The sequence below is a fragment of the Heptranchias perlo genome, chromosome 16 (assembly GCF_035084215.1).
Source record: "Heptranchias perlo isolate sHepPer1 chromosome 16, sHepPer1.hap1, whole genome shotgun sequence".
Taxonomy (NCBI): Eukaryota; Metazoa; Chordata; class Chondrichthyes; order Hexanchiformes; family Hexanchidae; genus Heptranchias; species Heptranchias perlo.
In genome coordinates, this window is record NC_090340.1 from 35749558 (window position 1) to 35756343 (window position 6786).

A 6786-nucleotide genomic window follows, 5' to 3' on the forward strand; every position below is an offset into this window, starting at 1 on the left:
TCGTTAGAGATATCGGCAGCTGCAATCAACAGAATTAATGGACCAGCACCAACTTGCTCTTCTGCCCAGCTGGAACTGAACTAATATCACCACATAATAGGTATGCATACATATACCAGGTCTAAACTAAGTTTTAACAGCACGTTAAGTCTTAATGACTGCCAAATAACTAAAAATTAACTTTTAAAAATGTGGTGTCTCATTACTCCTTATTTTAATAGGTGTTGGTCATTAAAATTTTTTTTTAAAAATTAAAAAATAATTTAAAAAAATTTTTTTCCTTGTGTCTCTCTTATTTAATTTGATATTTCTTACCCACTCATTTTTTTTTTGCTGTGTATAGCTGTATTTACAAATGATTTTATTGTAGTTTTCACTCCCTGGTTTTCATGTTGCAGTTTGTACTTCGAGGTTTTGAGCCTTCGTGGCATTTCAAGGATGCAGCAATCTGGTCGAGGGGACCGATCGATTCTTCCGCGGGTCCTAGCTTCGCTGGAGTTAATGCTGGGCTCTTCTCAGCTTCCTAGTAGAGGAAGTGCATGCAGTAAGTTAGTGGGCGAGTATAAATCTATGGTGTGGCATTCGGAGCAATTTACAGGCCATTCTCCTTTTTTTTGTGTCTGTGCAGCATATTTTCGGTAAAAGAGTTGCATTTTTATCTGGCTGGGAGGAGGAATATGTTTTTCTATTCATGGAAACATTTTGATGCAATCAATCCAATCTCCTCCCCGGGTGCTATTTTCAGAATTTAATTATTTTGCAAATCACAGGCTTGTATGAAGATGCTTTACACCTGTTTCAAACCCTAAATAAATCAGAAAAGAATTGTCCTATTTTTTCAGGTTGGTAAATAGAGCTAATTTATGTTAAATTTGAAGTAGACCTTAATATGTACCACCTCGTTATGCTGATAGATGCACCTTTTTTGCATAAATATTAACTTATGTGGGAAGGAGGGGCATTGGGGATTCATCCTGTGTGGTGAGCCTTTTTCTTTTGTGAACTTTTAACTGGCAACCTACAGTGAGGGAAAAACAGACATAGCAGGTGTGACAAAAAACAATGGATTTATTTTATAAGTCTTGAAATAAAAGAATAAATGAATTATAACAGTGGCATAAAGAAAGATTATTGAAAGTCCTTTTATTTGTGAATATTAGTATATAAATGTCCACAAACCAGGCTTCGTAGGTGCAGAATAGACGGGGGATACTTCCCCAGAGTGAGGGAAGACCAATCCACTGGTCTCTCACATGCCTCCTGGAAGCTTAGGAATAAGGCACTTGCCCAATAGCTGGCAGAAAGTAACTTAAAAATGGGAAAACCTACAAAAAAATGTATTTAACATTACTGGGATAAATTTTCCACTCCCGGCACTAAAACAGTGGGCCTGGGGTGCGGCGAGTTGAATGTTTGTTGAGTTCCCACTGGGCTGACCTATAAGAATTTTCCCAAGTTGGCGCTAGTTAATTATTCATGGTGAGCTCTTGGCTCATGTTGGCTCAGGTGCTAAGAGCTCACTAATGGGTAGGAGGAGGGGAAATGAAGGGGAAAGTGTGTGTGTATGGTAAAGGTACTTAAAGGTAAGTGACTGCTTATACGCTTGCGGCCTTCAAAAAGGTTGTAAATACTTCAAATTTAGTTTTCAGCCTTTATGGAGCAACAAAATGGTTGGCAAATGGGAATACATAATAAGCAGTCAAATATTTGCGGAGGCAAGAAACTGTGTATGTGGGCAGATAATGAAGGGGTGCAGCCGCTGAAAACTTTATTTAATAATTGCCAAAGTGCTGTTGCATGAGATGAGATGGCGGGGGGGGGGGGGTTACCCTCTCTGGAGACCAGCAGTGCAGGATGTCTTATAGAAAGTGGCATACTGGGTTAATGCTGGTATGCAATTCCCACACAACATGGGAACAAATGCAGAAGATTGCATTCCTTAAGGAATTTGCCAAAGTAAGACTATCCAACACTAACATTTACTAGGTAGATGGCACAAGTATGCAAGCCACAAAATGTTTCCTTTCAACCTGTTGTCCATTTATTGGTGGCTCATGTCAAGCTCTCATACAACTTTAAAGGTCTTTTATTGCTTATTATGTATTTCCATATTCTAGCAGGCACTCATTCAAGCCGTAACTTACAATTGAAAGCCTTGGCACATTGAGATCTCCAAACAGCTTTGCATATAACATCATTAGAACATAATCTATGAACATACGAAAATGTCGGACAGAAAAACACCAATGGATCCACCTAGCCTTGTGCATCACAATACAAACACTCCCTACCCACCTAGAGCCATGCAATCTCCTGGCAGCGGCGAAAAAACAGATTAAAAACCCAGACCATTTAGGGAAATAAAATCTGGAAAATTTCTCCCATCCTTTTTAGATGATTAAAACTAGCCCAGGAGATCAAACTAACCTATATTACAGGGTAGATACCTCTTTTATGATGTGATCTCCACCCCGACCATGATCTTGAGTGATGGGCTATAAGCTGAGTGCATGACTGTTATTGTGTATGTGCTGCTTCAGCTTAAATCTCAAGACTATGACTATGCTTGTATGAGAAGATAGCACAGAATACAAGGGAACACCCCTGAAGTGGAGGAAAGAAAAGAAAGACTTGCATTTATATAGTGCCTTTCATGAACTCGGGACATCCCAAAGCACTTTACAACCAATGAAGTACTTTTTTGCAGTGCAGTCACTGTTTTTTTGTAGGAAACGCGGCAGCCAATTTATTATATGCAGCAAGGTCCCACAAACAGCAATGTGATAATGACCAGATAATCTGTTTTAGTGGTGTTGGTTGAGGAATAAATGTTGTCCAGGACACCGGGGCGATTTTTCTTGCTCGTCTTCAACATACTGCCATGGGATCTTTTACGTTCACCTGAGAGGGCTGATGGGGCCTCAGTTTTAACATCTCATCCAAAAGATAGCACCTCCAATAGTGTAGCACTCCTTCAGTTCCATACTCAAGTATCGGCCTGGATTTTATACTCAAGTCCCCGGAGTGGGACTTGAACCTACAACCTTCGTGACTCAGAGGTGAGAGTGCTACCCACTGAGCCAGAGCTGACACCTGGGCTGATAAAGGCTAGGAGGGATTGTAAATCTCAAGCTGTCATTCACTTGCAGGCGACCTCTCTGAACATCCTTGCATATAAGAGTATGAAGGAATTGGGAAAAGGTGAAGCCGCAGGTCTCGTTCAAACTAGTACCACCCATCTGTCGTGTCTGGTTGTTCTTCTCACTCACTCCCACACACTTAATGCATGTGGTTATCTTACTGGGCTAGTAATCCCGCCACGGCAGCTGGCGAATTTAAATTCAATTAATTAATTAAATTCAATTAATTAAAATAAAAAATCTGGAATTAAAGTACTAGTATCAGTAATGATGGCCATGAAACTACCGGATTGTCGTAAAAACCCATCTGGTTCACTAATGTCCTTTAGGGAAGGAAGCCTGCCGCCCTTACCCGGCCTGGCCTATATGTGACTCCAGACCCACAGCAATGTGGTTGATTCTTAATTGCCCTCTGAAATGGCCTAGCAAGCCACTCAGTTGTAAAATCTCACTACGAAAAGTCATAATAAGAATAAAACCGGACGGACCACCCGGCATCGGACCACTAGGCACCGGACACGACAACGGCAAAACACCAAGCCCAGTCGACCCTGCAAGGTCCTCCTTACTAACATCTGGGGACTTGTGCCAAAATTGGGAGAGCTGTCCCACAGACGAGTCAAGCAACAGCCTGACATAGCCATACTCACAGAATCATATCTTTCAGCCAACGTCCCAGACTCTTCCATCACCATCCCTGGGTATGTCCTGTCCCACCGGCAGGACAGACCCACCAGAGGTGGCGGTACAGTGATATACAGTCAGGAGGGAGTGGCCCTGGGAGTCCTCAACATTGACTCTGGACCCCATGAAATCTCATGGCATCAGGTCAAACATGGGCAAGGAAACCTCCTGCTGATTACCACCTACCGTCCTCCCTCAGCTGATGAATCAGTCCTCCTCCATGTTGAACACCACTTGGAGGAAGCACTGAGGGTAGCAAGGGCACAAAATGTACTCTGGGTGGGGGACTTCAATGTCCATCACCAAGAGTGGCTCGGTAGCACCACTACTGACCGAGCTGGCCGAGTCCTGAAGGACATAGCTGCTAGACTGGGCCTGCGGCAGGTGGTGAGTGAACCAACACGAGGGAAAAACTTACTTGACCTCGTCCTCACCAATCTACCTGTCGCAAATGCATCTGTCCATGACAGTATTGGTAGGAGTGACCACCACACAGTCCTCGTGGAGATGAAATCCCGTCTTCGCACTGAGGACACCATCCAACGTGTTGTGTGGCACTACCACCGTGCTAAATGGGATAGATTCAGAACAGATCTAGCAGCTCAAAACTGGGCATCCATGAGGCGCTGTGGGCCATCAGCAGCAGCAGAATTGTATTCCAGCACAATCTGTAACCTCATGGCCTGGCATATTCCTCACTCTACCATTACCAACAAGCCAGGGGATCAACCCTGGTTCAATGAGGAGTGTAGAAGAGCATGCCAGGAGCAGCACCAGGCGTACCGAAAAATGAGGTGCCAACCTGGTGAAGCTACAACTCAGGACTACATGCATGCTAAACAGCGGAAGCAACATGCTATAGACAGAGCTAAGCGATTCCACAACCAACGGATCAGATCAAAGCTCTGCAGTCCTGCCACATCCAGTCGTGAATGGTGGTGGACAATTAAACAACTAACAGGAGGAGGAGGCTCTGCAAACATCCCCATTCTCAACGATGGCGGAGTCCAGCACGTGAGTGCAAAAGACAAGGCTGAAGCGTTTGCAACCATCTTCAGCCAGAAGTGCCGAGTGGATAATCCATCTCAGCCTCCTCCCGATATCCCCACCATCACGGAAGCCAGTCTTCGGCCAATTCGATTCACTCCACGTGATATCAAGAAACGGCTGAGTGCACTGGATACAGCAAAGGCTATGGGCCCCGACAACATCCCAGCTGTAGTGCTGAAGACTTGTGCTCCAGAACTAGCTGCGCCTCTAGCCAAGCTGTTCCAGTACAGCTACAACACTGGCATCCACCCGACAATGTGGAAAATTGCCCAGGTATGTCCTGTCCACAAAAAGCAGGACAAATCCAATCCGGCCAATTACCGCCCCATCAGTCTACTCTCAATCATCAGCAAAGTGATGGAAGGTGTCGTCGACAGTGCTATCAAGCGGCACTTACTCACCAATAACCTGCTCACCGATGCTCAGTTTGGGTTCCGCCAGGACCACTCGGCTCCAGACCTCATTACAGCCTTGGTCCAAACATGGACAAAAGAGCTGAATTCCAGAGGTGAGGTGAGAGTGACTGCCCTTGACATCAAGGCAGCTTTTGACCGATTGTGGCACCAAGGAGCCCTAGTAAAATTGAAGTCAATGGGAATCAGGGGGAAAACTCTCCAGTGGCTGGAGTCATACCTAGCACAAAGGAAGATGGTAGTGGTTGTTGGAGGCCAAGCATCTCAGCCCCAGGGCATTGCTGCAGGAGTTCCTCAGGGCAGTGTCCTCGGCCCAACCATCTTCAGCTGCTTCATCAATGACCTTCCCTCCATCATAAGATCAGAAATGGGGATGTTCGCTGATGACTGCACAGTGTTCAGTTCCATTCGCAACCCCTCAGATAATGAAGCAGTCCGAGCCCGCATGCAGCAAGACCTGGACAACATTCAGGCTTGGGCTGATAAGTGGCAAGTAACATTCGCGCCAGATAAGTGCCAGGCAATGACCATCTCCAACAAGAGAGAGTCTAACCACCTCCCCTTGACATTCAACGGCATTACCATCGCCGAATCCCCCACCATCAACATCCTGGGGGTCACCATTGACCAGAAACTTAACTGGACCAGCCATATAAATACTGTGGCTACGAGAGCAGGTCAGAGGCTGGGTATTCTGCGGCGAGTGACTCACCTCCTGACTCCCCAAAGCCTTTCCACCATCTACAAGGCACAAGTCAGGAGTGTGATGGAATACTCTCCACTTGCCTGGATGAGTGCAGCTCCAACAACACTCAAGAAGCTCGACACCATCCAAGATAAAGCAGCCCGCTTGATTGGCACCCCATCCACCACCCTAAACATTCACTCCCTTCACCACCGGCGCACTGTGGCTGCAGTGTGCACCATCTACAGGATGCACTGCAGCAACTCGCCAAGGCTTCTTCGACAGCACCTCCCAAACCCGCGACCTCTACCACCTGGAAGGACAAGGGCAGCAGGCGCATGGGAACAACACCACCCGCACGTTCCCCTCCAAGTCACACACCATCCCGACTTGGAAAAATATCGCCGTTCCTTCATTGTCGCTGGGTCAAAATCCTGGAACTCCCTTCCTAACAGCACTGTGGGAGAACCGTCACCACACGGACTGCAGCGGTTCAAGAAGGCGGCTCACCACCACCTTCTCAAGGGCAATTAGGGATGGGCAATAAATGCTGGCCTTGCCAGCGATGCCCACATCCTGTGAACGAATAAAAAAAAAAGTTAATATCTTGTAATGTTAGCTCTGTTGGAAAGTGTGCCTTCGAGCCAGCATTTGAACATATATCCTTTTTCTGTCATTATAGGCCTGGAGTAGGAATATACCAGGATTACCAGTGGCCCAGGACAAGATAGGATCTCAAAGTCTCCCTTTCAGCAATGTTTGCTAGCATCAACACAACTGTACATATCCCAGAGGATGTAATTAGCACATTTGA